Here is a 12,720-nt window from a genome sequence, read left to right as displayed (position 1 = left end):
ATACATACATGCATGCATACACACATGCATACATACACATACATAATACACACATACACAAACACATACATACATACATACATACATGCATGCATACATACAAACATACATACGTACATACATACACACACACAAATACACACATGCAAACATACAAACACACACAAACACACATACATAATACACACATACACACACACATACCCACACAAATACACACATACACAAACACACACACATACATACATACATACATGCATGCATACATACAAACATACATACGTACATACATACACACACACAAATACACACATGCAAACATACAAACACACACAAACACACATACATAATACACACATACACACACACACACCCACACAAATACACACATACACAAACACACACACATACATACATACATACATGCATGCAAACATGCATGCATACATACAAACATACATACGTACACACATACATACATGCATACACACACACACATACACACATACATAATACACACATACACAGGTGCAAACATACAAACACACGAATACACACATACATAATACACACATACACAAACACACACACACACATACATACATGCATGCATACATACATACATACACACATACATAATACACACATGCATACATACATACATACATGCATGCATACATACAAACATACATACGTACCTAACCTAACCTAACCTAACCTAACCTTACCTAACCTAACCTAACCTAACCTAACCTAACCTAACCGAACCTAAACTAACCTAACCTAACCTAACCTAACCTAACCTAACCTAACCTAACCTATACACAAACACACACACATACATACATGCATGCATACATACATACATACATACATGCATGCATACATACAAACACACAAATACACACATGCATACATACACACACACATACATAATACACACATACACACATGCAAACATACAAACACACGAATACACACATACATAATACACACATACACAAACACACACACATACATACATACATGCATACAAACATACATACATACGTACATACATACATACATGCATACACATACACACATACACACATACATAATACACACATATACAAATGCATACATACACACACACAAATACACACATACATAATACACACATACACGAACACACACACATACATACATACATACATACATGCATGCATACACACGTGCATACATACACACACACAAATACACACATACATAATACACACATACACAAACACACACAGATACATACATACATACATACATACATACATGCATACACACACACACATACACACATACATAATACACACATACACACATGCAAACATACAAACACACGAATACACACATACATAATACACACATACACAAACACACACACATACATACATGCATGCATACAAACATACATACATACGTACATACATACATACATACATACATGCATACACATACACACAAACACACATACACACATACATAATACACACATACACGCATGCAAACATACAAACACAAGAATACACACATACATACATACATACATGCATACATACATGCATGCATACATACAAACATACATACGTACATACATACACACACACAAATACACACATGCAAACATACAAACACACACAAACACACATACATAATACACACATACACACATACATAATACACACATACACGCATGCAAACATACAAACACAAGAATACACACATACATACGTACATACATACATACATGCATAAACACACACACATACACACATACACACATGCAAACATACAAACACAAGAATACACACATACATAATACACACATACACAAACACACACACATACGTAAATGCATGCATACATACAAACATACATACATACATGCATACACACACACACATACATACAAACATACATGCATGCATACATACATACATACACACATACATAATACACACATACACGAACACACACACATACATACATACATACGTACATGCATGCATACACACGTGCATACATACACACACACAAATACACACATACATAATACACACATACACAAACACACACAGATACATACATACATACATACATACATACATGCATACACACACACACATACACACATACATAATACACACATACACACATGCAAACATACAAACACACGAATACACACATACATAATACACACATACACAAACACACACACATACATACATGCATGCATACAAACATACATACATACGTACATACATACATACATACATACATGCATACACATACACACAAACACACATACACACATACATAATACACACATACTAGCATGCAAACATACAAACACAAGAATACACACATACATACATACATGCATACATACATGCATGCATACATACAAACATACATACGAACATACATACACACACACAAATACACACATGCAAACATACAAACACACACAAACACACATACTTAATACACACATACACACACACACACCCACACAAATACACACATACACAAACACACACACATACATACATACATACATGCATGCAAACATGCATGCATACATACAAACATACATACGTACTCACATACATACATGCATACACACACACACATACACACATACACACGTGCAAACATACAAACACACGAATACACACATACATAATACACACATACACAAACACACACACACACATACATACATGCATGCATACATACATACATACACACATACATAATACACACATGCATACATACATACATACATGCATGCATACATACAAACATACATACGTACCTAACCTAACCTAACCTAACCTAACCTTACCTAACCTAACCTAACCTAACCTAACCTAACCTAACCGAACCTAACCTAACCAAACCTAACCTAACCTAACCTAACCTAACCTAACCTAACCTAACCTAACCTAACCTAACCTAACCTAACCTAACCTAACCTAACCTATACACAAACACACACACATACATACATGCATGCATACATACATAAATACATACATGCATGCATACATACAAACACACAAATACACACATGCATACATACACACACACATACACACATACATAATACACACAGACACACATGCAAACATACAAACACACGAATACACACATACATAATACACACATACACAAACACACACACACATACGTAAATGCATGCATACATACAACTATACATACATACATGCATACACACACACACATACATACATACATACATACATGCATGCATACACACATGCATACATACACATACATAATACACACATACACAAACACATACATACATACATACATACATGCATGCATACATACAAACATACATACGTACATACATACACACACACAAATACACACATGCAAACATACAAACACACACAAACACACATACATAATACACACATACACACACACACACCCACACAAATACACACATACACAAACACACACATACATACATACATACATGCATGCATACATACAAACATACATACGTACATACATACACACACACAAATACACACATGCAAACATACAAACACACACAAACACACATACATATTACACACATACACACACACACACCCACACAAATACACACATACACAAACACACACACATACATACATACATACATGCATGCAAACATGCATGCATACATACAAACATACATACGTACTCACATACATACATGCATACACACACACACATACACACATACATAATACACACATACACACGTGCAAACATACAAACACACGAATACACACATACATAATACACACATACACAAACACACACACACATACATACATGCATGCATACATACATACATACACACATACATAATACACACATGCATACATACATACATACATGCATGCATACATACAAACATACATACGTACCTAACCTAACCTAACCTAACCTAACCTTACCTAACCTAACCTAACCTAACCTAACCTAACCTAACCGAACCTAACCTAACCTAACCTAACCTAACCTAACCTAACCTAACCTAACCTAACCTAACCTATACACAAACACACACACATACATATTGCTGTCGGTTCCCTCATCACTGAGGATCGTGACTATGATGTGCGGTCAACCAGCTGCCTCCATTCAGTTCTAAATTCGGCCAGGCGAAGACTTGCTACCGTGGAAGCGCCCGTCGCTGCAGATACTTGGTCAGTCCAGCGTGCGGGGGATCTGCCTCTGGCTCTTCTGCCTTCGACGCTACCAACCACAACCAACCGCTCCAGGCTCTCCTCACCTCTTCGTGCAATGTGGCCGAAGAACTGCAATATACGTTTCAGGCATATTGTTGACAATCTATCCTTGATTTTCAATTCTTCAAGAATAGACACATTCGTGCGTTTGTCGGTCCAAGGCACGCGCAGTAGCCGTCTCCAGGACCACATCTCGAAGGCATCGATTCTCCGTCTATCCGCCGCCTTCATGGTCCACGTCTCGACACCATAAAGGCAGACAGAAAAAACGAGACTCTTCACGAGACGGATTTTGACAGCAGTTGTAATGGCTCTATTCTTCCAAATCTTCGTTAGTTGTGACATTGCCGATTTTGCTAATGTAATCCGGCGCCGTATTTCCAATTCGCTGCCGCCGTTGTTAGATATGAGTGACCCCAGATAGATAAAATTATCAACCACATCTATACCGTTTAAAGCTGAGTTGTTGTTTTGCAGCTGTTGGTGACGGTCAATTATCATAATTTTTGTTTTGGGGCGGTTTATCTGGAGGCCAAGCACATTACTCTCTGTCTCAACACGACGGATCAGTTCGGCCATTTCTTCATGATTATTAGCTATGAGCGTTGTGTCATCCGCATACCGAAGATTGGATAGTTTTTTTCCACCAATGGACACTCCACCCTTCCAACCATCCAGTGCTCTACGCATTATATACTCTCCATATATATTAAATAGGTCTGGAGATAATATACACCCTTGCCTTACTCCACGTTGTACTCGAAAATTTGTCGAGTTTAGCGAATTGATTCGAACTACTGCATTGTTATCATTATACAAGTTATGTATTATCTTTACAAGATGCATGGGGACTCCCATGTCCAGTAGAACTTTCCACAGATAGTCCCAGTTCACAAAGTCAAAAGCTTTTTTATAGTCTATAAAACAAAGAACGGCTGGAGTTTGAAACTCCCGACATTTTTCAATGAGTTGACGTATATTCAGTATTTGTTCCCTCGTCCCTTTGCCTTTTACAAACCCTGCTTGTTCGTTCGGTATTTGCCATCCAAGGTAACTGCTCAAACGATCTTTAATTATATACAGCAATACTTTACTAGAGTGCGATATTAAGGCTAAGGTCCTGTAATTCTCGCATTTTTTTGTAGATCCTTTCTTGTGTAAGGGAATGAATATTGAATTGACCCAATCTTTCGGCCATACTCCGTTTACCCAGATCTTGTTGCACATATTACATAGCGCCTTTATCGCAGTTTCACCAAGCTCTTTCAGAAGTTCAGCTTGTATACCATCGCTGCCAGGAGACTTTTTACATTTCAGTTTCTTTATGGCATTTACAACTTCAGATGTCAAGATGTCAGGCTCCCTGACATCATCAATTAGGGAAACAATTGAGGTCGACGAACTACCACTGTACAATTCCGAACAGTATTCTTTCCATCGGTTGAGTATCACATCAATATCTGTAAGCGTGTTTCCAAATTGATCATCTATTGTCCAAGTTTTGGGTGAAAATTTTTGAGTGACGATTTTTACTTTGTGAAAAATATCCCTTGCCTGATTCTTTAATGCGTGTTTTTCTATCTCCTCACATATGTCATTTATATATTTAGCTTTATCCCGCCTACAACTCCTTTGAATATCTTTATGTAATATTGCATACCTTTCAAGATATTCTGTCGATGTTATGCCAGTTTGTTTAAGTCTTTTACGTTCTTTTATCTTAACCCAAGTTGAATCAGAGATAAAAGACTTACGATGTTCATTTTGCGGTGTTTGATGTTTTCTGGCATACCGAATTATGAGATCTTTAAAAATTTTCCAAGACTCTTCTACATCTACATTAGGATTTATTTGGAATTCTGCATCTTTTTCTCTGATTACATTGCCAAAATTAATTACATCATCATTGGTGAGTTTAATTGCTTTATTTTGATGTCTTTTAATCATTTTCAATTTCAGTCGAAATTTAGCAACAAGTAAGTTATGGTCCGATCCGCAATCTGCACCTGGATATGTTTTGACGTTATGTATCGATGATTTCCATCTAGAATTTATTAATACATAATCGATTTGGTTGCGGTGACGATCCCCAGGAGATATCCAAGTGTACAATCGCCTAGGATGATGTTGAAACCAAGTATTCATAATGGACATTTTATTTTCAATGCAGAAACTTATAAGTTTCTCTCCTCTCTCATTTGAATACCCAATCCATATTTACCTACTATGTTATCAATGTTGCTATTATTACCGACTTTGGCATTAAAATCACCAAGAATGATGGTCATTTCTTTGTTTGAGATATTTGACAATGTATCGAGTAGTGAAGCATAGAACGCATTTATTTTAATATCTTCGGCATCTGCAGTAGGAGCATATATTTGAAGGATGTTTAGTTTATATGGATGCGTGTTGAGTTTTAAGTGTATAAGTCTGTCACTTATGGGGTTGTAGCCAATTAGTGCACTGGTTAATTTAGATGCTAAGATCACCGCGACACCGCTATGTGACGAATCTTGGTTACCAGAAAAATATATCGTATTTCCATTTGAAGTTTTATAATGGCCGTTGTTCTTCCAGTGCGTTTCCGAGATTCCGAGTATATCTAGCCCATGACTGTACATCTCTTTCTCAACAACCAGTGTTTTCCCAGGATTCAGGAGTCCTCTAACGTTCCAAGTACCTATTTTGGATTTGTTCCGTAAAGTTTCTCCAGTCGCATATTTTCCACATGATGCCTGGTGAGTCACATGCATGTGGCCAGTAGCCAATTTCACACCGTGAGACCTGGAACCTCGAAGGCGCCGGGTGTCAGCCGGAGAGTCAGACTTCTTCACACTTTTATTTTTGTACATCATAGTTATCTTGGGAGAATACTGCAGTGGATTCCCACTTCCTTCTACAGCGCAGTAAATGTTTTGACATCTTATACTGGCAGAGCTGCTGCCCACTACCAGGGATTTATTATAGAGTTTCCTTCTCTGTCAAAGATGATACGGTACCTTCGAAAACCGGGTTGTGCTTTTGTTAAGCGGCGGCACTTACTCGCCGCTGACCTGAGACCGTCATAGTGTTGTGTGACATTTTATAGAGTGAAACTTACCACGGATTCACTCATCACCACTCTTATCTCAGCGCTCCTTGTCCAGGACCACCATGTCGCCATGGCAGTTGACTGCAAGAGTCGTTCCCCTATTTGCAACTTGGGGACCTGAGCGGTTGCATGGAGCTCTGCTCTGAGCTTATTAATTATGTATGTATGCATGCATGTATTACACACATTTATTATGTATTAATTATGTATGCATGCATGTATTACACACATACATACATGCATGCATACATACATACATACATACATGCATGCATACATACAAACACACACACAAAAACACACATGCAAACATACAAACACACACAAACACACATACATAATACACACATACACACACACACACCCACACAAATACACACATACACAAACACACACACATACATACATACATACATGCATGCATACATACAAACATACATACGTACATACAAACACACACAAATACACACATGCAAACATACAAACACACACAAACGCACATACATAATACACACATACACACACACACACCCACACAAATACACACATACACAAACACACACACATACATACATACATACATGCATGCAAACATGCATGCATACATACAAACATACATACGTACACACATACATACATGCATACACACACACACATACACACATACATAATACACACATACACACGTGCAAACATACAAACACACGAATACACACATACATAATACACACATACACAAACACACACACACACATACATACATGCATGCATACATACATACATACACACATACATAATACACACATGCATACATACATACATACATGCATGCATACATACAAACATACATACGTACCTAACCTAACCTAACCTAACCTAACCTTACCTAACCTAACCTTACCTAACCTAACCTAACCTAACCGAACCTAACCTAACCAAACCTAACCTAACCTAACCTAACCTAACCTAACCTAACCTAACCTAACCTAACCTATACACAAACACACACACATACATACATGCATGCATACATACATAAATACATACATGCATGCATACATACAAACACACAAATACACACATGCATACATACACACACACATACACACATACATAATACACACAGACACACATGCAAACATACAAACACACGAATACACACATACATAATACACACATACACAAACACACACACACACATACATACATGCATGCATACATACATACATACACACATACATAATACACACATGCATACATACATACATACATGCATGCATACATACAAACATACATACGTACCTAACCTAACCTAACCTAACCTAACCTTACCTAACCTAACCTAACCTAACCTAACCTAACCTAACCTAACCGAACCTAACCTAACCTAACCTAACCTAACCTAACCTAACCTAACCTAACCTAACCTAACCTAACCTATACACAAACACACACACATACATATTGCTGTCGGTTCCCTCATCACTGAGGATCGTGACTATGATGTGCGGTCAACCAGCTGCCTCCATTCAGTTCTAAATTCGGCCAGGCGAAGACTTGCTACCGTGGAAGCGCCCGTCGCTGCAGATACTTGGTCAGTCCAGCGTGCGGGGGATCTGCCTCTGGCTCTTCTGCCTTCGACGCTACCAACCACAACCAACCGCTCCAGGCTCTCCTCACCTCTTCGTGCAATGTGGCCGAAGAACTGCAATATACGTTTCAGGCATATTGTTGACAATCTATCCTTGATTTTCAATTCTTCAAGAATAGACACATTCGTGCGTTTGTCGGTCCAAGGCACGCGCAGTAGCCGTCTCCAGGACCACATCTCGAAGGCATCGATTCTCCGTCTATCCGCCGCCTTCATGGTCCACGTCTCGACACCATAAAGGCAGACAGAAAAAACGAGACTCTTCACGAGACGGATTTTGACAGCAGTTGTAATGGCTCTATTCTTCCAAATCTTCGTTAGTTGTGACATTGCCGATTTTGCTAATGTAATCCGGCGCCGTATTTCCAATTCGCTGCCGCCGTTGTTAGATATGAGTGACCCCAGATAGATAAAATTATCAACCACATCTATACCGTTTAAAGCTGAGTTGTTGTTTTGCAGCTGTTGGTGACGGTCAATTATCATAATTTTTGTTTTGGGGCGGTTTATCTGGAGGCCAAGCACATTACTCTCTGTCTCAACACGACGGATCAGTTCGGCCATTTCTTCATGATTATTAGCTATGAGCGTTGTGTCATCCGCATACCGAAGATTGGATAGTTTTTTTCCACCAATGGACACTCCACCCTTCCAACCATCCAGTGCTCTACGCATTATATACTCTCCATATATATTAAATAGGTCTGGAGATAATATACACCCTTGCCTTACTCCACGTTGTACTCGAAAATTTGTCGAGTTTAGCGAATTGATTCGAACTACTGCATTGTTATCATTATACAAGTTATGTATTATCTTTACAAGATGCATGGGGACTCCCATGTCCAGTAGAACTTTCCACAGATAGTCCCAGTTCACAAAGTCAAAAGCTTTTTTATAGTCTATAAAACAAAGAACGGCTGGAGTTTGAAACTCCCGACATTTTTCAATGAGTTGACGTATATTCAGTATTTGTTCCCTCGTCCCTTTGCCTTTTACAAACCCTGCTTGTTCGTTCGGTATTTGCCATCCAAGGTAACTGCTCAAACGATCTTTAATTATATACAGCAATACTTTACTAGAGTGCGATATTAAGGCTAAGGTCCTGTAATTCTCGCATTTTTTTGTAGATCCTTTCTTGTGTAAGGGAATGAATATTGAATTGACCCAATCTTTCGGCCATACTCCGTTTACCCAGATCTTGTTGCACATATTACATAGCGCCTTTATCGCAGTTTCACCAAGCTCTTTCAGAAGTTCAGCTTGTATACCATCGCTGCCAGGAGACTTTTTACATTTCAGTTTCTTTATGGCATTTACAACTTCAGATGTCAAGATGTCAGGCTCCCTGACATCATCAATTAGGGAAACAATTGAGGTCGACGAACTACCACTGTACAATTCCGAACAGTATTCTTTCCATCGGTTGAGTATCACATCAATATCTGTAAGCGTGTTTCCAAATTGATCATCTATTGTCCAAGTTTTGGGTGAAAATTTTTGAGTGACGATTTTTACTTTGTGAAAAATATCCCTTGCCTGATTCTTTAATGCGTGTTTTTCTATCTCCTCACATATGTCATTTATATATTTAGCTTTATCCCGCCTACAACTCCTTTGAATATCTTTATGTAATATTGCATACCTTTCAAGATATTCTGTCGATGTTATGCCAGTTTGTTTAAGTCTTTTACGTTCTTTTATCTTAACCCAAGTTGAATCAGAGATAAAAGACTTACGATGTTCATTTTGCGGTGTTTGATGTTTTCTGGCATACCGAATTATGAGATCTTTAAAAATTTTCCAAGACTCTTCTACATCTACATTAGGATTTATTTGGAATTCTGCATCTTTTTCTCTGATTACATTGCCAAAATTAATTACATCATCATTGGTGAGTTTAATTGCTTTATTTTGATGTCTTTTAATCATTTTCAATTTCAGTCGAAATTTAGCAACAAGTAAGTTATGGTCCGATCCGCAATCTGCACCTGGATATGTTTTGACGTTATGTATCGATGATTTCCATCTAGAATTTATTAATACATAATCGATTTGGTTGCGGTGACGATCCCCAGGAGATATCCAAGTGTACAATCGCCTAGGATGATGTTGAAACCAAGTATTCATAATGGACATTTTATTTTCAATGCAGAAACTTATAAGTTTCTCTCCTCTCTCATTTGAATACCCAATCCATATTTACCTACTATGTTATCAATGTTGCTATTATTACCGACTTTGGCATTAAAATCACCAAGAATGATGGTCATTTCTTTGTTTGAGATATTTGACAATGTATCGAGTAGTGAAGCATAGAACGCATTTATTTTAATATCTTCGGCATCTGCAGTAGGAGCATATATTTGAAGGATGTTTAGTTTATATGGATGCGTGTTGAGTTTTAAGTGTATAAGTCTGTCACTTATGGGGTTGTAGCCAATTAGTGCACTGGTTAATTTAGATGCTAAGATCACCGCGACACCGCTATGTGACGAATCTTGGTTACCAGAAAAATATATCGTATTTCCATTTGAAGTTTTATAATGGCCGTTGTTCTTCCAGTGCGTTTCCGAGATTCCGAGTATATCTAGCCCATGACTGTACATCTCTTTCTCAACAACCAGTGTTTTCCCAGGATTCAGGAGTCCTCTAACGTTCCAAGTACCTATTTTGGATTTGTTCCGTAAAGTTTCTCCAGTCGCATATTTTCCACATGATGCCTGGTGAGTCACATGCATGTGGCCAGTAGCCAATTTCACACCGTGAGACCTGGAACCTCGAAGGCGCCGGGTGTCAGCCGGAGAGTCAGACTTCTTCACACTTTTATTTTTGTACATCATAGTTATCTTGGGAGAATACTGCAGTGGATTCCCACTTCCTTCTACAGCGCAGTAAATGTTTTGACATCTTATACTGGCAGAGCTGCTGCCCACTACCAGGGATTTATTATAGAGTTTCCTTCTCTGTCAAAGATGATACGGTACCTTCGAAAACCGGGTTGTGCTTTTGTTAAGCGGCGGCACTTACTCGCCGCTGACCTGAGACCGTCATAGTGTTGTGTGACATTTTATAGAGTGAAACTTACCACGGATTCACTCATCACCACTCTTATCTCAGCGCTCCTTGTCCAGGACCACCATGTCGCCATGGCAGTTGACTGCAAGAGTCGTTCCCCTATTTGCAACTTGGGGACCTGAGCGGTTGCATGGAGCTCTGCTCTGAGCTTATTAATTATGTATGTATGCATGCATGTATTACACACATTTATTATGTATTAATTATGTATGCATGCATGTATTACACACATACATACATGCATGCATACATACATACATACATACATGCATGCATACATACAAACACACACACAAAAACACACATGCAAACATACAAACACACACAAACACACATACATAATACACACATACACACACACACACCCACACAAATACACACATACACAAACACACACACATACATACATACATACATGCATGCATACATACAAACATACATACGTACATACAAACACACACAAATACACACATGCAAACATACAAACACACACAAACGCACATACATAATACACACATACACACACACACACCCACACAAATACACACATACACAAACACACACACATACATACATACATACATGCA

Source organism: Arctopsyche grandis, unplaced genomic scaffold (assembly GCF_051622035.1).
Source record: "Arctopsyche grandis isolate Sample6627 unplaced genomic scaffold, ASM5162203v2 HiC_scaffold_46, whole genome shotgun sequence".
Taxonomy (NCBI): domain Eukaryota; kingdom Metazoa; phylum Arthropoda; class Insecta; order Trichoptera; family Hydropsychidae; genus Arctopsyche; species Arctopsyche grandis.
The sequence above is the reverse complement of the archived record's forward strand: the minus strand, read 5'-3'. Positions refer to the sequence as shown.